Genomic DNA, 23077 nt, shown 5'->3' with positions numbered 1-23077 from the left:
GGGGAGGTGAGGAGCTAGTGAGGTGTAGTCTGTGTCAAGAATTCCTTTGGTGTTGGCATCAGGGATGAGCTGTGACTTCTCTGGTCCCTTGACACCTCTCTCACATCCTGATCTCAGCTGCTTAAATGCTTCTTACCTGGCCAATTGTTAATGGGCTGCTCTCCTTTCTCTTTGTGATGCAAACCGGGCTGGGTTGCTGTTTGTCTCTGGAGCCCAGGAGATTTCATTCCTGAGCCACACAAATAAAGAATTCTAGCAGGTCTCTAAATAGGAGGCACTGGAATTAATACTAGATCCTCACATTATTTTATTTGTAGTTACTGCTCTAAACATATTGCAGTGTATATACCTCAGGGTAATATAAATTTATAGTAGGACATGAGAATTCTCTTATGTTTTGATCAATATAATTTTTATATATGTAAATGTTATATATGTGTATATATAATTAAGATGACAGGGCTGGGCGCGGTGGCTCACACCTGTAATCCCAGCACTTTGGGAGGCCAAGGTGGGTGGATCACTTGAGATCAGGAGTTCGAGACCAGCCTGGCCAACATGTGGAAACTCCATCTCTACTAAAAATACAAAAATTAGCCAGGCGTAGTGGCACACACCTGCAATCCAGCTACTCAGGAGGCTGAGGCAGGAGAACTGCTTGAACCTGGGAGACAGAGGTTGCAGTGAGCCGAGATTGCGCCACTGCACTCCAGCCTGGGTGACAAAGGAAGGCTCTGTCTCAAAAAATAATAATAATAATTAAGATGACAGAAGATGACAAAATATTTTTAAAAGGGTGGGAAGTAAAACTGTAGAAATATTCTCCTTTGGTTCATTTATAAGAAAAATGGGCAGAATGGTATAATCAGGATGGGTTCAGACTCTGAAGTCAGGTTGTCTGGGCTTCAATACTTGGATAGCATTTAAGCCACCCACTAACCCCATGACTCACCATAGGCAAGTTACTTTCTGTGCCTCAGTTTCCTTATTATACAATGGGGTTAATAACAGTAACAATCTCAAAGGGTTATAATGGATTTAATGAGAAATGCATGTAAAAGCCCTTGGTCCAGTAGCATATAATAAGCCCTTGATATTTTAAAATTATTGTTATTATTGTTACTATGTAGTATAATTAATAACCTCACTTGAATGATACTCTTTTTAAGAATCTGAGAAGCTTCACAGGGATTTCACTCCAGGTTCTTGACTTTCTCACTAATTATTATATCTCACATCAACCACAGCTCAGACCTTACAACGAATGAGCAACTTGTAGTTGCATACAAATATTTTAGCACGTAGTTCTATAGTTTAAGTCTGGAAGTTCTTAGGTACAAAATTAATTGTGAAGGTAAATGAACTCTAGGAAAATAAAAGTAAAACCTGACCAGCTCAAAATATTTGATAAGTTGAAAGATTTTACTTAACATCACAGATAATACTTTAGTAATAAAATTTAATACGGCCAAAAACAGCTTGGGCAGACTTTAGGCCCCTCCCCACAATTTCTATTAGTACTCTTAAATCTATCCCACACCAAAAATAATCTGAGCAAAACCTCTACTATCTCCCTTCCACCATGGAGAAATTCTGGAGCCAGCCTAATGTAATCTATGTTAATAAGAGGATGAAGGAATAATTGAATGGTCAAATTTGAGTCATGTTCTCCTCAGGAGACCCACACAGCCTCTACAAGGCTTTCTATGGGATTGCATGTAGATCTCTGACAATCTATTAGTATTGACGTGACTGGATTAGAGTCTGCTTTCTTCCACCTTAACAAAAACTCAGCCTGTTTTCACCACATGGGGGAAGACATATGAGTAGCTGGCAGGCCTGGGCAATACAAAGCAGGCTGAGTTTTCATGACGTGCAGCTTAGCAGGGAGGCAGCTGAGTGACTGATTCTCATCTGTCAAATAATTCACAGGACAGATGCTAAGCAGTGCTGTCTAGAACATGCCCGGGCCAAGAAAGATGCTAATGCTGTTAAGATCTTACATGTCACCCTTCCAGATTAGATTCTGGCCAATTGAGAGAATGGACTAAAGAGGAGGATTATTATGAAAAATTCCCCCTACTGAGTAGGGTGAGCTGGACTTGTCACCATTGCCACCCGACCCTTGGCCATTTTAGGTATTAATGACTAGCCAGCAAGAGGGATATTTTTGTGCCTAAGGGCTTTTAGAATGCCTTAGCTGACATCTCAGAGACAGGCATTGACTAGAAACCAGTATTGCAGACCCACCTAACCTAAAATGGAGTTCCCCACAGGTCATACTTGTGTTTGCATAGTGCCACCGATGCTTTGGAACAGAACATCTTTCATCCAGGTATTTATGTGAAATGGACAGACCGGTGTATTTTGTAACCATTACCTTGTAAATCACCTGTAGGTATATAACTGTTTCAGGGAAAACACTGAATACTGTAGATATTTCCTACCACCACACTACAATGGAGTCTAGAAAAATGACAAACATGACCGGAAAAGACCTGGTGCTTAAGAATAAGAAGGTCTTCTGGGAAGTCCAAATAGAAAGGGTGGGGAAGACAAATTTAATCAGCAACAACAGCAAAACAGAAGCTCTGAATGCCTCATCCTCTACTTGGCTTTTCATCTTGGGGTTCCTCAAACTCAGGGAGCTGCCCCCTTAACCCAGTGGTTCTCAATCGGGAAATTTTGCCCGCCAGAGGATATTTAGCAATGACTGATTTAACAAATTGGAGACAATTTGATTGTCATGACTGGATGCTCATGGCTGGAGGCCAGGGATGCTGCAGCCTATGATGTACAGGACAGCCCCCATAGCAAAGAATTATCCGGTCCAAAATGGAGTAGTGCTGAGTTTGGGCAACTCTGGCTTAACTCACGCCTATGGGTACGACCTGCTGTATATCCAGGATAATGTTGACCCTGCTCAGGGTCCTCCAGCCAATGCCTCTGGCTGAACAATCAGCCTTGCAACTTAGACCGCTCTGCCCTTGATCTACTGTGCCTGGCTCTTGCCTCCTTTCCCTGTCCCACGTCCCTGCGTTCCTCTGCTGGCTTCCTAACTGGTGTTCTGGTGGGTTCATCACCAACTGTGGTCTTAGCTTTCTTCCCGACTCCTTCAGCAACTTAAGTCCTGAGTCCCACCTACTAGTCCTCTGGGCCAGCACTCTGTGGCCTTCCATGGAATCTTCTTGATACTAACTAATCTGTGCTGAGGATATCTGCTTCATTTCCTGCTCCTAGGCCTTCCTGAAGACCCTATGATGACTGAATAAACATGCTTACCTCTCAAATTTCAAGGCCTGGGCTTTCTTTTTATAATATTATATCAAAGGGTCTGCTCTTTCCAGCTCCTTGAATACCTGGCTTTTGACTCTGGCAAGATTTCCCTCATACCAAATCTTCTGACACCCTCTGCTTGCACTTGTCTGATCCCAGAGGTCTCCTTGGTCTCTGTACCTACTTGCTCCTTGCCTGGCCTGTCACCTACTCACTGAGACTTGGCTATCACAGAACCTAAAATTCCCCTTCTCAAACTTATTATTTAATGAAATTAATGACAAAACTGCAATTACTTTTGCACCAGCCTAATATAAAAACAGTAGGCTGACCCCACCATAATTAATATTTATCAGATATGAATTTCTATTTAAAGAATCCAGAGAATAATCAGCTCCTTTCAAAATAAATTCATTTAATAAAATACAATTTTGAATGTTGATGTGATGAAAGCAGAACTCCATAGCTCAAATAAAAAATATATAAAAAGGAAATCACTTTATCTGCAGGCAGGCAAATTAAATATTTAAGAAAATGCCACAGCAAAACTCCCTGCTTTTCAAATGAGCAGTTCTGTGAAAGGAGGCTTAGGTAACCACTGATGTTAACTGTTGAAAAGGTTAATTACATATCATCTTCCTCCTTTTTATCATCACAACTTTTTGGTTAATGTATCCCTTCCTTAATTATACAGATTACATCCATATCTGGTGTAGTAATTGCACCCTCAGATGATTTTTCTGGAGAAACCATAGACTTCAGCTTGAGCTACTCCAGGTCATGTTTCTTAGCCAATAGCTGAGAGCTTTTTTTCTGCAACGATACATAAATAATCATACACAAATGTAGCTGAGTTCCTATCATAATGGAATGTTTTTAAAATATCATTTGGAGCAATATAAGAACAGTGCAATTTGCCCAGAAGTTAATGTATGTTGCTTAAGGTGAATGTGCATAGCTGTGTGGTTTGGCCATTGACTCAGTTCTGAAGCTTTTATACACAATGAATACACATAATTATTTGCAGTATACTGCATCTATATTGATTTCTGAAGTGAAAACACAAACTCTCTTTGTCCTAGTAATAATAATAGTGATCATTTATTGAGCACTTTGTGCTGGGTAGCAAAGCCTTTTACATGGATTATTCCATTTAATCCCCACAACAGCTTTATGAGATAGGTGTCATTATTATTTCTTATTTTAGAGATCAAGGAAATGTTGCCTAGGAAGTAAGTTGCCCTAGATTATATAGCTGGTAAGTGACAAACACCAAGTTTAAATTTATATAGCATGACCATGCTCCAATACTTCACTGCTATGCTACCCTCCTCACTGCTAATTTTGAAGACTGTATTTCTCTCTTGCAATGTTTAGGGACATTTTCTTGCTCTGTTTTATGAACAGCAGCACTCGGACTTTCCTCCTTGGAGCTCAGATTGGACATTATAAATTGTTTCCTTAAGAGGTCTTCTCAATTAAGCACACACACAAAACCTATGTCTTAATAATAGAAATCATCCAATACCATTACAGTCTTTGGGGACACAGATGGCACATGGGGTATAGAGAGTTACAGGTAGGTGTCTGTGTCCTGACTCCATCTGCACAAGAAAAACACTTTTTATTGTTTTCTGGGCTATCCCATGACTGCTGATGAAGGCATATTTTTTAGTTGCTGTAGCCATAGGCATAAGCTGTGGATTTCTGGAGCTACGGTGCTCCTATAGTTTCAAGGGCTGTTACTCCTTTCTCCAAAGAGTAACTAATATGGGGACTGACTCTCCAATTGATGAGAGTTGGTTGGCCTCTGATGAGAAGTTATTCTTTTATCTTCCCCAGGCTTTGGTTTTATCAGGGCTCTGTATAATGAAGGAAGCTTGAGCTGTGATTGGGATCCTTAGGGTGGAAGATTTCCTAAGGGGTAACATAAACACCTGACACCAAATCATAAATATGGGTTGGAAACAATGAAAGTTTTATGATTCTTGGTCAGTGATGCTAGATCTGGGACCACTTCTTGCCAAAGCCAGATGTCCAAAGAGGGCTTAGCAACCTCCCAGAAATTCACAAAACCACTCCTTCCCTATGGTCCTTCAGTGGCTTCCTCTTGCCTATAGAATGGGGCCTAAATTCCACAGGAGACATGCAGAGCTCTTTCCAAACTGATTGCCTGTCTGTCTCTTCTCCAAATACTTTACACCATCCACTCACTCTCCAAGCCTCCAGTCCAATGGAACTCCCTGAGTGTCACTTCCCTCCACTCCACTGCCATTTGCTTCTCTCAGAAGTGTCTTTCCCATCTTCCAAGCTGAGCTCAAATTGCACCCCTGGTAGAATTAATCACTGGACTACTATTATGTTTCAGTTTTGTCTGTGCATATCTCTATTAGAACATTTGCTATAGTGCAATTTTTTTTGTTTATTTGACTGAGAGATTGGATAGAAATTATGGTTAATTTACCTTTCTATCCTAGAATCCAGAACACAGGAACTACTTCATCAGTGTCTCTTAAACTACTCTAGGATGTTAACAGTGTCCAGCATATATATCCACCTTATCTGGTTTGCAGTGAATCTTTTAATCAATGAAAATATTACTATTTTGTCTTTTTATGTCACTTAATTTTCTTCCTTTTTTTTTTTTTTTTTTGAGACAGGGTTTCACTCTTGTTGCTCAGGCTGGAGTGCAATGGCACGATCTCGGCTCACTGCAACCTCCGCCTCCTGGGTTCAGGCAATTTTCCTGCCTCAGCCTCCTGAGCAGCTGGGATTACAGGCATGTGCCACCACGCCTGGCTAATTTTGTATTTTTAGTAGAGACGGAGTTTCTCCATGTTGGTCAGGCTGGTCTTGAACTCCCAACCTCAGGTGATCCTCCCACCTTGGCCTCCCAAAGTGCTGGGATTACAGGCATGAGCCACCGTGCCAGGCCATGTCACTTAATTTTCAAAAGAATGAGGAGGGTGCCAAGACAATTTAATGGGGGGAAAGAATAGTGTTTTCAACAAATGGTGCTAGAACAACTGGATGTCCACCTGCAAAAGAATGAGGTTCAGCTCCTTCCTTATACCATACATAAAAATTAACCCCCAAATCAATCATAGAATAAGTGTGAGAGATACACTATAAATTTCTTAGGAAAAAAACCAGGCATAAAGCTTCATGATCTTGGATTAGAATGATTTCTAATGATTTTCTAGCTATGACACCAAAAAGTACAAGCAACACCAACAAAAAAAGGATAAATTGGACTGGGACTATAGCAAAATGAGAAAAGCTTTTGTGCTGCATATAATACAGCACCAAAAAAAAATTACACTAAGAAAGTGAAAAGATGGCTGGGCCCGGTAGCTCACGACTGTATTACCAGCACTTTGGGAAGCCGAGGTGGGCAGATCACTTGAGGTCAGGAGTTTGAGACCAGCCTGGGCAACATGGCAAAACAACGTCTCTACTAAAAATACAAAAATTAGCTGGGCATGGTGGTGCATGCCTGCAGTCCCAGCTACTCAGGAGGCTGAAGCAGAAGGATTGCTTGAGCCTGGGAGATGGAGGTTGAAGTGAGCTGAGATCATGCCACTGCACTCCAGCCTGGGCAACAGGGTGAGACTCAGTCACAAACACACACAAAAAGGTGAAAAGACAACACACAAAATAGGATGAAATATGAAATATTTGCACATCATAATCTCATAAAGGATTTCTATCCAGAATATATAAAGAAGTCTTACAACCCAATAATAAAAAGTTAAATACAATTAACAATAAGCAAAGGATTTGAATATACTTTTCTCCAAAGGAAATATACAAAGGCCAATAAACACATGAAACTATGTAAAACATCATTAACCCTTAGGGAAATGCAAATAGAAATCACAATGAGATACCTCTGCATACCCAGGAGGATGGCTATAATAAAAAAGACAAACACTAACAAGAGATGGCAAGGGTGTGGAGAAACTGAAACCCTCTTTCATTGCTGGTGGGAATGCAAAATTATGCAGGCATTTTGGAAAACAATTTGTCAGTTCCTCAAAATGTTAAACATGGGGTTACCATGTGGTGACCTAGTAATTCCACTCCTAGAGAACTGAAAACACATATCCACACAAAAACTCATACATGAATGTTCATAGCAGTGTTAATTCATAATAGCCTCAACGTGGAAACAATCCAAATGCCCATCAATGGATGAATGGATAAATAAGATGTAGTATATCTATACCATAAAACATTATTCAACAATAAAAAGAAATGAAGTAGTGACACATGTTATAACATGGATGAACCTTAAAAACATTATGCTGAGTGAAAGAAACCAGTCACAAAAGACCACATATTGTATGATTCCATTTATATGAAACAGATTAGTGGTCACCTAGTGCTGGGGAGGGAGAGAGGATGAGGTGACTCTTTAATGAGCATGGGATTTCTGTTTGGGGAACAAAAATGTTGTGAACTTACATTGTGGTGATGAGTGTGCAACTTGGTGAATATACTAAAACAATTACATTATATGCACTTAAATAGGTGAATTTTATAGTATATAAATACTATATCAATAAAGATATTAAAAAAAGAAAGAAAGGAACTAGCATGTATTAGTGTAAAGATAACCTGGTGGATATACCATGTGATATGGTTTGGCTGTGTCCTCACCCAAATCTCAACTTGAATTGTATCTCCCAGAATTCCCACATGTTGTGGGAGGGACCCAGGGGGAGGTAATTGAATCATGGGGGCTGTTTTTTCCCGTGCTATTTTCGTGATAGTGAATAAGTCTCATGAGATCTGATGAGTTTATCAGGGGTTTCCGCTTTTGCTTCTTCCTCATTTTTTTTCTCTTGCTGCTGCCATGTAAGAAGTGCCTTTCGCTTCCCACCTCCCGCCATGATTCTGAGGCCTCCCTAGTCATGCGGAACTGTAAGTCCAATTAAACCTCTTTTTCTTCCCAGTCTTGGGTATATCTTTATCAATGGCATGAAAATGGACTAATACATCATGTCTCAGACAACGAAGGAATAATTCTGTTTCCTTTCTGTACTCCTTATAGATCTTCTTAGCACCCCAAATCAATCTGACAGTCTAGGTGAGTATTTCCTAAGTATCTATGGATCATATTCAGAACTGGTTGCCAAATCTGATGAATATTGTGTTTATTTCCAGAAAACATAAGTGCATGTGTTAATACATTCACATACAAGCACACACAATTTTATGGGGTTCTCTGAAATTCACTCAAGAAAGTGCTCTTAGAAAAAGTGTTCCCTGGTAAAACTGTTTGGGAAATCTCACAGGGAAGAATTGTGATGTGAAGAAATATATTAAGGACCCCGAGGCATCTTGGTGTCAAACAACCTAGTAACTTTGTTTAACTCAGTATTTCTTGGCTGTGTTAGATTAGAAAAATCCACTTATAAACATCTGGTGGACCACAAATTCTCTTGTGGAACATAGTTTAAGAAAGAAGAAATTGGGAAGAGTTTGTCCATAGGCTATCCTTTCAGAGCAGTGATTCTTTGGCTGGATGTGAAAATCTCTGGGAAGCTTTTACGCAATGTCCAGGTTGCACTTAAATCAATTATATCACCATCTCTGTAGCTGAAACCCGGGAATCTGTGTTCTTTAAAGCTCTTCAAGTGATTCCAACAGGGAGCCAAGGCTTGAGAATAAGTGTCATGGGGCAGTTCATAGGTGTCCCTAGGAAGCTTGTTCATCACTCAGGGCCTCAGATTCATAGATCTGAGATGGACCCCTCTCATTGTGCACAAGCATCCAGGTGAGTTGGGTGTATTTGGCCCTATGCCATTCTATAAGCAGCAGCATTAAGAATGAAAGAGAAAAACATCTGGCTCAATCAATTTATCACCATAAACTACAATTTTAAAATGATATTAATAGTTGTTGGGATAAAAGAGAACTTCTCACAGCCTGGTTTCCAGGGCAGCAGCAATCAACATCACTTTGTAACGCGTTAAAAATTTAAATATTTGGGCCCCATCCCAGATCCAGTGAATTAGGAAGTCTAGGGCTATGGCCCACCAATTTGTGTCTTAACAAGCCCTCCATGGTGATTCTGATGCATGCTGAAGTTCGAGAACCGCTGTAGCATTCATTACCTATGTGTTTTAAATAAACTAATTAGTATATTGATTATTTGATAATCAGCTTGTCTGTGCTTATCTCAGCTCTACAGATAAAGGTCCCAATCATCTTGAAAGTGACTATTTTCCATTAAACTTATTCTGACCCTCAAAATTGCTGACAATACACACAAATTAAATTTGTGATATTTTTGTGAAAGAGGTTAAAACTGAGGAGCCTCTCAGAGATAAAGATTTGGATATGACTACACTCACTCTGGTTTGGGGAGAAATATTCCTTTTAACTACATCTGAGCACAAAGGAGACTGACTGAAATTAGCAGAGAATTGCCATTATATTTTGGTTTAATAAGGTTTGCCAGAAAATATAGTGGTGGTGAAACTAATGGCATATTTATCAGCACAACACACAAATGGAAGTCAGATAATTCCATTTGAAGGCTTCACAGGTTTAGGGACTTTTCCCTGCAATTATCTCCCCAATAGGAGGAAACTGTTGACAAACAACTCTGGGTGAGAGTCCATCCTAATTGCTGGGGCTCAGCTTGGCTGTCGGGAACGATGAGTGAAAGTTTAGGACATCGTTTCCTGCAGTGTAGTTCAGGCAACTGGGATCCAGAAACAAGGTTTGCTGATGACTAGACCTAAAATTCCTCACAATTAAACAGAGTTATGTTAGTCTCTTCCTATTTTATAGATTCCTGGGATATTCTGCAGTTGAGAACCACTAACTTCATCAACTTAAAAGAATATTTGTCATAGCTAGTTCGTACTCTGTGCTGGGCGGGGATACTCCTGTCATCTCCTGTCAGGGAATTTCTCCTTGTGAATTTGGCAGATATATTTCGCCCAGAATAGACACTAATTCTGGTCTATGCTTCTGTTGAGTGGAAAAGCACTGAAAACAAGCCAGCCTCTTAGTGCTCATTTTCTCTTGATAAATTTGAGAACATACTCTCCTAAATATGTGCATAAGCAATCAGGAATTGGGTAGGATTATTCTGTGATGATTACTATTGCCTATTTTCTCAACTAAGAAAGAACATAGGCAAATGGAATATAAGACTATACATGATGGCCAAAACAATGGGCCTTACTCACTGTGTGAGGTACACTAGAGGTACACTGTGTACATCAACTGTCCAAAAAGCAATTTGGGGCCCAGGACAGACTCTACTTAAAACTGGAGGCCAAGTGGATGGCACTGCCTCTTTCCCATGGCTGTCATTCCTGACCATCACACTGCTTGATAGAACCATGAGCCCTGTGTGTTTTATCCCTCTTCCAGCTCTTCCGACCCCTAGGGTCCCCTCCTTGGCCATTTCTACCGTGTCCTTTGGAATACAGTTCCCTTAAATCTCCAACCTCTTTGTGAAGTGTTGTCTCCACCTCCTTGCCAACTGCAGACCCTTATTCTCTTATTTGCCAAATCTTGAATAAAGGTGGCACATTCTCCCATATCTTATCCAGTCAGGTGCTGGTTGCCCATCATCCAGCAGTGAAAGTAATTTTATCCATCCTGCCTGTCTCCGTCATTGTGCTCTGCCAACTCTCAGGGCACTGCGCCTCTTTCCTTAAGGTCACTGGCGTCTAGCTGAGTCCTCCTTTCCACTTTCACCCCTGAAATCATATTCCAGGATCTCAGTGGTTGTTGGTCATTGGCCCTGGTTTCTGTGGCTTTCTCTGTGGGACTATGGGACTCCTGGCATGGAGAACTACTTGTAATTCCTGAACAAGACAAAGTCTCTGCTGTGCCTGTGCCTTGTATATTCTGTTTGCCCTGCCTTGGATGCTGCTTCTCCTCCACCTTCCTACCAACGCCCAGCTCCTTCCCCAGGGGTCTCCTCCTCTGGGAAACCTTCTGTTTCTGTTTTCCAACAGTGTGGCACATAGGCCTTTACAATAATACTTATTGTTTAAGCTTATAATACATTCTTCTTGGTATTTAGTCTTTTATCACATTGAGCACCTAAATTGTGCCAACCAGTACAGGACTTCAGTGATTCAACCACATATTTGAGTAATTGTTTAAAGAATTCTGTTTTTATCAATGGAAACTATTGGCTTTACCCGCAGACACTCAGTTTCCAATGTCCATGCTAAATTATTTTTGAGACATTGAAGTCTGAGTTTTAAATAATCACAACCAAATGGTGCCTCTCTCCTTGGGTTTTGTGTTTCAGCAAATGGCTGTCCAATTCATTAATTGCTTTAACCCCCCATTTAGCTCCATCTCAGTTTTAGAGGATCCAGCATCTGGCCAATGCCCATCTAAGACACTGGATTTTTCAAAAGCATATCTGTCAACATGTAGCCAGAGATAGCAAAAAATCAGTGTTTCTGATACTTTGGTGCTCATTGTAATTGCCTTGGAGAGGAGGGGGAGTTAAAAAAAAAAAAGGAGACTCAGGATTCCCTGGAAATTCAGATTTCTTAGGCGTCAGTTGGGCCTAGGAATCTGCACATTAGTGAAATACCCAAGTGGTGCCGGTGAGCTGTGTGCACTGCTTCAGAATCTTCAGGTTCTACCCTCGAGCTAACATCCATCATTAGCGAGAAAAACTCTAGAGGAAAGCCCTTTCTCAGTTACTACCTGATATCAGTTCCTCAGCTTTAGGATAGGAATGACCCAAGAACAGTTTGTTTAAAAGCATTTCTTTTCCTGTTTTTTTTTTTTTTTTTTTTTTTTTACTTCGCAAAGCCCTCGTTGAAGATAACTTAATTCAAAGAAAGGATTTTTCTGCATATATACATATATATGCCTTATTTTGCCATTAAAATGAAAAATTCACTTATTGTGTGTATGTATGTTTATGAATATTTGCACACAAAAATATATATATATATATTTGTTAATATGATTTACTTTTTGCTTTGTTCTGTTTTTTCCTTAGCTACTAGGAAACAAAGTCAACTTTTCAGTGCTCAAATGGAGAAACAGAAACATCAAATTATTGAGCTTTAGGCTTCCTGGAACAGGTTGGCATACACAGACTAATAAGAGCTAACATTTAATGAACACTTTCTATAGGCGAGCTCCCTGATATATTATTATTTCATTGAATACTCTAAAATCCCTATGAATATGAATGGATATGAATAACGTATATCCTCACTTTACGTATGAAGAAATCAAGGGATGCATCCCTTATCAGATAGAGTAAGGCCCAGGGTGGTGTGAAGACATTGTGTACCCAGGAGAGAATGGAGATGTTAAGTGTGGAGGAGAACTCAGATGGGATGGAGTCTAAGTGAAATTCCATTAAAAATTATTTTCTTCTCAGTTTTTGCTGTCGGCAATATTAAGATAATTTGTCTAAACATGTCAGCAGATCCCTTTTAGATTGTTGATATGCTTATACTGGAATAGGTATGGACGTCATATCATTCATGCCTGGAACATGTTAAAGCTACGGCCTCAAATCCACAGCACTTCCCCTCACCGATCACAGAACACTGTCAGAAAGTCACATTGGCTGCGAAGCAGGTGGTAACTTGAAATGGGTTTCTAATGTAAATTCGGTGACATGGTTGCATGTTTGTTTAGACCAGGAGGGTGGCGTTACTCAGATTGACTCATTGGTAGGTAGTACAATGTATTTCATAAAGAACTTACAGAAATACAAATATCTCTAAACCCCAAAAGTAATGCTAGTTTAAAACAAATTTTTGTTTTAGACTTTTAATTTAAATATAACTGCTAGTGATCTTATTTATAGACTAGACTCTACACTATATAGTCTATAGGCTATTGATTAAGATATACAAGTTATTTGTGCCTTATGAAGGGGATATACTTTTGCAAGTAGCTCTCTCCTGAGACTTGTACAGGCTGTCAGCAGTGGAGATATTAGAATATGATTTCCTTCTTTTGCAACAGTATTTTATTCTAAAATCAATGCCATAACTTTCAAAGCTAATGGATTTTGTTGGTATGCATTCATTTGCTGCAGAGAAAATCATTGCTTAAATCAGGTTGCTCCAAATAGGATTGACTAAAGCAAGCAAGACAGTATTCTTGTCAAAGCCACCTCATATTCCAATTGACATATTGTATTCTAGTGCTGACAGCTGAAGGCTAGAGTTTTGATTAATCCATTTTCCTCTCATTATAAACACAATCTCTCTTCCCTGAAAGTTCCAGCAATCACTCTAGCAAGTGTTGGACCTTGACAGAACAATGCTTATCCTTTGGCGACCACAGTGTGTACAAGAGAGAAAGAGCTGGTTTTTTTCTCTAAATCTCCTTGGGCATTGTTGGAAGGGGCTCATTTGTGAATGCATGTGTTTCAAGCTCAAGGCTGTATTTTGTTTTTCTCTCACATGGAAGGACTAGGAGAGAGACGGAGCAGGTGTGCAGGTAATCCACAGCATGACAGACGCCTGCTGCAGAGTGATTTCAAAGTCCACAGTGAGGCAGCACCCAATGCACGGCCCCCAGGATAGGTGCAGGGTAGACAGTGGGGTAGCGTCTCTTCCAAGCACACATCTGTTCTGGACTACGTAAGTCAGATATTGTAGACTGACCTTGCTCCCCAAGCCCATAGGCTAAACTATCAAGGACAATTGGAAGCTTATCCTCTGGGCTGCTGCTGTTGATAGTCACAAATGTTTTTGAGAATCTGAGGTTTTACAAGAGTCAAAAGCATCCCAAGTTACCCAGTGACCACTTGATATTCAGTCACCAAATACAGCTGGGAAGAAGGGAAAGAGGAGGTGATGGTGCCCACTAAGAACTGGCTTCATGCAGCAGGGAGGTGATGAGCTCTGTTTCTCAAACCTGATTAAGATATGTGATCAAACATGTGGTCTGACAGTAGAAAGAATTTGGGAAATTGCTGTTCTCCCCAAGTCCAGGACTTTGGTACCATGATGATGTAGACCCCACTTGAGACCAAGATCATGTGGCTCAAAGTCAAGTACTGCCAACACCAAGTAAATCTTAGTAGGTAAATATGACGCTGTACTTAGTATACCCTGCTAATCTGAGGCCTGTGAGCTCCGTATCTGTCATATACTGTGAGTTACTGATCTGATTTACCCTCATACAATAGTTTTTAAATTTCATTTTGCATCAAAATAAGCTGGAGGGCTTAGTGAAACATAGGATCCCATCTCATGCGTTTCTGATTTAGTAGGTCTGGGATGGGGCCTGAGTGTCTAGGTGATGCTGTTGCTGCTGGTCCAGGGAGCAAATTTGAGAATGATGGTTTGAGGTGCTGGGCAAGAAAATGTTTTACTTGCCCCATTTGAAAAATGTGGGACTTCAGTACTGGCCTACATGATTTCAGTTGTTTGAATGTCTATGCATGAATGGGAAAGGGAAATATTTATTAAGACATTCTTATGTGCCAGAAACCTCATACATTACCTCACTGAATGCTCACAGCAGCCTGATAGGTAGTTATTATTGTCCTCACTTCCAAATTAAGAGAATGAAAGCTCAGAGAGGTCAGTTAACTTGCTTAAGTCCATGAAAGTAGCAAGTTCTGAGGCTGAGGTTCACCTTGGTTGATCTGGCTCCAAATCTGTAGACTTTCCATGACATCTGGGCTTGTCCTTACAATAACTTGTCTCCTTTTTGTAAGAAGGATCTTTTAAAGCCCCAAAGAAGGACAAAGTAAGGCTAAGTAAAAATATACATCTCGGTTGACTATGCAGATCACTGATTTATTTGTTTTAGGAAGAGGCTGTCCAAACTGTAGACACTACACCCCCAATCACGCTGAGTTTCCTTGCTTCTGCCAGTGACACTGGTTACCTTACCTGAATTCTGATGGCTTTGCCTGCTGACCTTGATTCTGATCTCATCTCATTCAGCTATCCAGTCAGCACTCCTAGCCTTTGAATAACGGGCTTATCCTAAAAGGGTTCCTGATAAATCCTCCCATGAATGATGACTGCCTGCAGAGCCACCTTACCCATGAGGATGCCATTCTGAACTGGGGCAGACTGAACCTTGTATCACCCCCTCTATCTCTATATCTAAGGCCCTAGTTATCACTGCTTCCAAAGTACAGGAATGGTGATTTCTGTTACTTTCAATGGTTAGTGTGGATCACAGCATTCCAGATCCGCCATGTTGCAGTTTGGTTAATTCATTCCACAAAAAGACAAGAATATCAGTTCTGTTCCAAGCCTTGCACACTGTGGTTGCATAATTTTGGGTAACAGTGGTAGGAGAAAGAAGGCAGCAGAGTTGGAGCAGAGAACCAAATTTAAATTCTGATGGCCACCTACTAACATACAGCAAGTGCCTATAGGAGGCATGATCCTTTGCAGGATTCTTCCCAGATTGCCCAGGGGTTTTTATCGTTAATTCCCATTAAGACATTTTATGTCTTAATTTCCAATAAATATGGAGAGGTGGTATTCTTTTCTCCACAGGGCAAGTTTCATTTTCCATATTTTATTATGTAACATAGTATCATAAAGTAGAATAAATGAGCCAAGAACCAAATTTTTTCTATTAAAACAGAAAAGATTCACATCCTTCCCTCTATCCCTCTAACTTTTTTACTGATTAAAATAAGCAAGGTTCTTTTTAAAACAAGAGGGAGTTCAACCTTACCCTCTGCCCCCACTCTAACCCCCTGGCCCCAACATAACACTTTCATTAGTTCAGACTAAGTTCATTAAATACAGGAAAAAAAGCCCTAAAAGTTCGTCTTGTAAAATATTGGCACGATTTTATCCTCATTCTCCAGCTGTCCCTTAATTATCCAGCAGAGCTTGGGCATATAATAAGGTAATCCAGATAAATAGCACTTGGCTTATTTTAAGTAAATGTCAAACCAGGTTAGTCCGCAGAGTTCTGCTTTTTCTCCATTAATGAAATGCCCATGGGAAATAACCAATGTTCTTTCTTCAAAAAATATAGAATTGTGGGCCCTGAGTTTTCAATGACTGCCAATTAAATCACTATTTAAGCATTAGGTACTCACTGCAAAAGTACTGCTAGAACTTCAGCTACCTTGCTATCTGCCTGATAACTGTGCAACAATGAGAAGAGAGAGTAGAATATTCTCCTTTCAAAATGGAAATGAAGACTCAGAGGTTTGTGTAATAAACATGGAGCAGATGAGCGTCTTGAATAAAACAAACAGGAGATTTTACTCTCAGGAAAGTGAGAAAATGCCATCTAAAAACAGGCTTGGATTAATTTTCATAATTGTGAGTCATTCATTAGCTATATAAGTGCATGGCTACATTTAGATCTATGTTTACACACATTTGTTTTGAGCCTGTTCGGCTTGGTCTTTCCCAGCATCCTTGCCTGCCTGGACCCTGGACTTTGCCACACCTGCCTGGCAGGATGGATCTCACAATGCTGTTTGTTTGCTGCTATACCTGGACTGCCAAGTTCAAATGGAGACAATAACTCAACCATGAGGACTAATGCCACTACATATTGCTAGTCTCCAATTTCAGCTGGACCACTCTTTTATTTGTCCTTGGTCAGCTTCCTTTTCGATTCTTCTCAGTGGCCATTCCAGAACTGTTCCTTTCGCCTGCAGTCTGCTTACCGAACTCCTGCCCCCTTTTGCTCATCAGACACCATGAGTCCTGCCTTGTTCGGAGCAGAGAGAAAGAGCCACTCTGAAGAGGGCAATCTCTCAACTTCCTGTGCTCTCCTTTCAGGCCAGGTAATGGATAACAAAGCCTCAGCTCCTAGGAGTCTCCTTATTATGCCCTTGATTCCCCTCTGCCATGCCATGCACACCCCACAGGGCATGTGGCCTTGGCTTGGTATCGTAATCTTGGCCCCACTTGTAACCTTTGAACTTGAAGATCACTCTTAATTTCCTCAATTTTGAAACTCAGCACTTCTTGGGATTTGGTTTGTGCTCACATCTTGGCTCCTCTGTTCCTGAAAGTCTCACTTTTCCTTTGCTGTCATGCCCAAACTTCAGCATCAGCCCCCATTGTGCCAACCCTGGCCTTCTACAAGGAAAGGCTCAAATAAAAATGTGTTGATACCATAATCTTCCCTCAAGAAACCCTTTTTGTTACTCTAGGATCACACACACATACACACACATGTAAAATAAATAAAACAAAGGAGTCCCTTGTGCTCAAAGTTCCACCATCTCTAAATACCCATCCCTCCCTCCCACTAAGGATCCTTGATGTATCTATTATCCATCTCTCTCTTGGAGTTTCAGTCTCTTTATTGGTACTGGTTCTTTCCCTATAACTTATAAATTCACCAAAAAATGAAAATTCCTCCCTGAATTCTGCCTTTTCTTCCAGGTACCACTGAGCATCTCTCTTTCCATTCACAACAATTTTTTTCAGAAGAGTAATCTATATTTGCTCTCTCCCTTTCCTCATTTCCCTCTCCAACCCCATTGTGGTCAGGCTTCTGCCACTCTGCTAAAATGCTCTAGTGTAAGTCCCCATTGACCTTCACATTGCCAATTCAATAGACACCATACTGGATCTAGCAGCAGCATTGGACCTGCTGAGTTCTCCTGAAACTGTCTGCTCCTTTGTCTTTCATGACAGTTCTCATGGTTCTCTTTTTATCAGTCTGCTTGGCTGGCTTTTCCTCTGCCCTCCTATTAAGCACATTGGTGCTCCCCAAGGCTCTGTCCTTTCCACTCCACTTGCTCTCCCAAGATAATCTCCTTGGCTCCCAAGCTTCTAAGTACCATGCTCGCCAATGATTTCCAAATTATATTTCTGGCCCAACTCTCCTCTGAGCATCTGACAATGCCACCTGGATAGCTCCAGAATTATGTGACATCCAACATTTCCACAACCAAAATTATTTTCCTCATCTTCCTGCCTTCCTTATACTGATTTAATAAAATCTGAATGCATGGCCTCCTCTAGACCCTTCTTTGACTCCCTATTCAATGACTCCTGAAAGCTCTGGTCTGCTGATCCCACCTTTCATGATCACTCAGAGCTGTCCCACCTCTTCATCACTACTGCTGTTCTTATCCTCTTACCTGACCTACTGCAGGAACTTTCCAACTGAGCTGTAAGAAGGGTCAGAGGCTATAGCTAGACCAATAACTTCCCTACTTTCCTCTACTGTGCTTCTGATTAAATCAGTGGTTTTTTAAGCTTGGCCAAACATTGGAATCAATCAGGAAGCTTTAGAAAAATACTGATGCTTGGCTCCCAATTTCGCAAAACATGTTATAATTAGCCAGGGCAGTTCTAGGCGTTGGAATTTTAAAAACTCTGTAGGTGATTCAAGTATGTAGCCAAGGTCAAGAATCATGGGTCTAAACTATTGTTCCAATCACTGTCTTTGCACTACCTCTGTGACATAAAACACAAGCTCATATACAGGACATAGGATACTGGTATGAGATATCATAGAGGTAAGACTCAGAGTGGAGGATAACTGAGGATTGGGGCAGTGTGATGGGACAGGGGATAGGGAGACAGGAAGGGAGGGAGAGAGTAGCAATAGCAGGAAGTGAGAGGGAGCCACTGCTCCTAGCAACTCACTAGCCTGTGTGGTGTCACAGGGCTCCTGCTTCGTGGAAGGCTGTGACCTGCTTCCAGGTGTTTCAGAGCCTGCTCCTGACTGTGGACCCCATGGAGTGCTTCCCACTACAATGAGCTGGGCTTTTCTTAGCACATGAGGCTTATACAGACCACTTCTCGACGTGTGAGAAGATCCAGACTTTTCTGGTAGTCGTGTCCAGAAAGCAGCATCATATGTACAGCTGAGGAGGGCTACAGGAGCCAGCTTTCCCAAGCTGGCAGGACTCCTGGACACAGCTTCCCCAGCCAGCCTCCCTGCAGGATGAAGATGCTACCAGTTCCTATACCTGTCCGGCACACAGGGAGGTGTTGTAGTGAGTAGGGAGCTGGGTGTGGTGGGGGAACAGTTTTCCTTGCCAATGAAGTTTCAAGAATGGAAAGTTTCTCTTGGCTTAAGAAAGCCAAAACAGTTGCCTTATAAAACAAGCAGCAATCCTTCATTTGTAAGCACACTGGGTACAAATGACAACTAAGACCTCTTGGATTCTAGAATTGTGTACTGTCAGGTATTGTGTAGTAATATCTAATTGTGGTTTTAACTTGCATTTCCCTAATGAGCAAAGGTATTGGGCAGCTTTTCATGTGCTTATTTGCCATTCATATATCCTCCTTGAAGAAGTGTCTGGTCAAGTCTTTTGCCATTTCTTCTGCCTTTTAATGTAATTTTAGAAAATAAACTTTATTTTTTAGAAGAGTTTTAGATTTGTAAGAAATTTGCAAATATTGTAGAGTCCCCCTACATCATGTATTCAGTTTCCCCTGTGATTAACATCTTGCATAAAAAATATGGTACAACTGTTCCAATTAATGAAGCAATGTTGATGCATCATTATTAACTAAAGTCTACACTTAATTCAGATTTCCTTTCTTTTAACCCAATGTCCTTTTTCTGTGGCAGCATCCCATCCAGGATACTACAGTACATTTAGTCATCATGTCTCCTTAGGCCTCTTGGCTGTGACAGTTACTCAGACGTCCCTGTTTTTTTGATGACTGTAATGATTTTAAGATGTACTGGTCAGTTATTTTATAGAACATCCCTCAATTGAAATCTGTTTCATGTTTTTCTAATTAAATATTAGACTGAGATTGTGGGTTTGGGGGAGGAAGACCACAGAGGAAAAATGCCATTCCCATCATATCTTAACAAGAGTATGTTCTATCAAGTGTTGATGTTGGCCTTGATCATCTGGCTCAGGTGGTGTGTGTCAGGCTTCACCATTGTAAAGTTATCCCTCCCCCTTTTCATAGTGCACTCTTTGGAAGGAAGTGATTATGCACAACCTACACTCAAGGAGTGGGTAGTTCTGCTCCCTCTCCTTGAGGGCAGACTTATATAAATTTCATGGAATTCTTCTGCTTTTGCTGATTTTTCAACTGAGTGTGTTTACTTACTCTTGAGTCTTAAGAGTTCTTTATATGCTCGGCACACAAGTCCTTCATCAGAGATATGAATTGCAAACATTTACTTTTTGACCACAGTTTGTCTTTTTATTTTCTTAACAGTATTTTTAAGACAATAGTTATAAATTTTACTCAAGTCCAAATTATTCTTTTTCTGTTTTCTGGATAGCCAGAAAGCTGGGGTCTAGTCACAACTCTGCTGCAACTGCACCTACATTCAGGGCTAAGCAAGAGGGCAGAGAGTAGGTAGGTCTTCCATACCCTTTTGGGATTACAGCTTCTTGAATTACAATGGAAGGGTCCCCCCCTCAGGGTTTTAGGGACCTGCAGACTAGACTCCTGTTGTGGCTGCTGCAGTGGAACTGTCTGGGAGTTCAGGCAAATAATTGAGAGGAAAAAATTTCATTGGTTGTCCCATTTGCATGTCTTGAGTTAGACCTAGGGGGCTTCTCCTGGCATTCTGTCTGTCCATACTCAAGGTCCCCTTCCAGGCTTTGGGCTGCCTTGATTCCAGGCTGTGAAATTCCATAGGAAAATGAGAAACCACCATAGTGGTACCTCAAGTTCTGGTCTTGTTCCCCAATTGGCCTGCTACTATTTATTTTTCAGAGTCCTCCAGTAGTGATTCCATGCATTCTATCCAAGCTTGATAGCTCCAGTTCAGAGTGGGCTTGATGAGTCTTAAGGGAGTTCCAGGCCAAGCTCTTGCCAGGAGCCAATCTGTCTTTGTGCTTTCCCAGGGAGACTCTGTTCTCAGGCTCCACATGGGCAGTACCTTAACTGCAGGCTCCTCCCCTCACCCAACAAGTGCAATGCTGCAGGACTCCAGATCTCAGTTCTCACAGATTCAAATAAGCAGAAAATCACCAAGAACATGTTGCTTAATGTGTGTTCTGTTGGATTACTAGAGAGGAAAAAGGAAGAGTTTCTAAGGCTAAATTTTGATTGGCTAGTGACTAATCCTCCCTTTTATCCATATCTAGGATTAATTTCTTCTAAATCATGATTGCTATTCTGCAGTGATTTAGTGGAAAGGGCTTGGGGATTGGAATAAAAGGTTTGATTCTAGTCCTGAACACTTATTAACTATGAAGGCAAGTCTATAAGCTCATGGAGTCTGCTTTCTCAAGCTTAAAATGGGATAACCTATTGCACACAGTTGATATGAGAGACCAATAAAAGCCGTTTGCTACTGACAAGCTTCTCAGTTGGTTACATCCTCTTCTTCCAGGTTCCTATAGCATTCTGTACTTCCCAGTGTGTAACTCTCAACCCAACTGCAACTACTTTTTCAATGACTCTTCTGGACTAGACTATAAGCTCCTTGAACAAGGCAGACACTGCACTTGCCTGATTCACTACTATATTGCCAGGCATAAGAGTTGCTAAATAAAAATGTGCTCGATTGTACTGTTATAAAACTGATGTTGCTAAAATGATCATTATGACGTTATGTCACATATTTAATATCATATTGTGGTATCAACATAAACTCATTAGTAAGCAAAACTAAAGACTTTAAGTCAAAGGAAATAATGAATGAATGAAAATTAATGTTCTGAAGAAAACATGGATTTTTACCACCACTCCTACCAACAAAAATCTATTCAACTCTATTCAAAGATCCAGGTTTGCTATCCAGATACCTCTAAAAGAAGAAAATACAGCAGTCTTAAGAAGAATGCATCTTTCTTCACGTTGTCAGGTTGACATATTCAGGACAGAATCTCTCCTTCAGTGCTTAACATTTTGATTCATAGACTGAGGTCTCAGATGCTAAAAAAATGGAAATATGTCCTCTAAATGTCAGCACTGATTTTATGATATTCTAGAAGGAAGCAAACAGGAACACATGAGAGCTTAGGTGTCCTGTCTGAGAGTTCAGTGCAGTGTCTTGGAAGAACCTGAGTAGAGTGTGTGTGGCATCTTGGAAGGATTAGAAATTGGAGTAATGATCATTTATCTTGGTAAAAAGCCCTTAGCTTCTGTATTATTCACAGTTCTCCAGAGAGCAGACCAATGGAAAATATATCTATATCTATATATGTATATAAAATGAGAAATCAGCTCATGTGATTATGGAGGCTGAGAAATCCCATGACCTGCCATCTACAAGCTGGACTAGACTCTAAGCTCCTTGAACAAGGCAGACTAGGAAAGCTGGTGGTGTACTTCCAGTATGAGCCCAAAGGCCTGAGAACTAGAGGACCCAATGGTGTAACTCCCAGTCTGAGTGCAGTAGATCATCAGAAGAGATGTCCCAGCTTCAGCAGTGAGGGAGAAAAGAAGGACAAATTCCTTCCTCTGCTCCTTGTTCTATTCAGACCCTCAATAGGTTAAACGATGCCCACTCTCATTAAAGAAGACCATCTACTTTACAGAGTAAGGGCTAATCTCCTCTAGAAACACCTCACCAATACACCCAGAAATAATGTTAAACTAGACATCTGGGTACCTCTGATCTAGTCAAGGTGACACATGAAATTAACTATCATAGCTTCCATGGTAATAGCTATAGAGTTCTATGATCATCTTTCATGGTGGCTTTATTTTACAGCCATTTTCACACTTGTCTATTTAACTAACCATGTTTCCCCTAAACCTATTCTTCCCCCATTTATTCTTTTTCCCGACAAATGATACCACCTGGCCATCCAAGCCTGAAAGTGGGGAGTTCACCCAGACCTCACCATTCATTTCTATTACACCCATATGCACTGGGCTATCCAATCATTTGAATCCTGAATATTTCTTGCATCCATCTCCTTCTTTATGTTTCTACC

At 40.8% G+C, this 23077-nt stretch overlaps 1 protein-coding gene across 1 annotated transcript in view; it reads right to left on the bottom strand.

Moving 5' to 3' along the window:
* KCNB2 (potassium voltage-gated channel subfamily B member 2) overlaps positions 1-23077 on the bottom strand; it is a 405284-nt gene that overhangs the window by 159474 nt on the left and 222733 nt on the right. The window lies entirely within an intron of this gene.

The sequence above is a fragment of the Symphalangus syndactylus genome, chromosome 7 (genome assembly GCF_028878055.3).
Source record: "Symphalangus syndactylus isolate Jambi chromosome 7, NHGRI_mSymSyn1-v2.1_pri, whole genome shotgun sequence".
In the NCBI taxonomy this organism is placed as follows: Eukaryota; Metazoa; Chordata; class Mammalia; order Primates; family Hylobatidae; genus Symphalangus; species Symphalangus syndactylus.
This window is presented reverse-complemented; position numbering and strand designations above follow the sequence as displayed.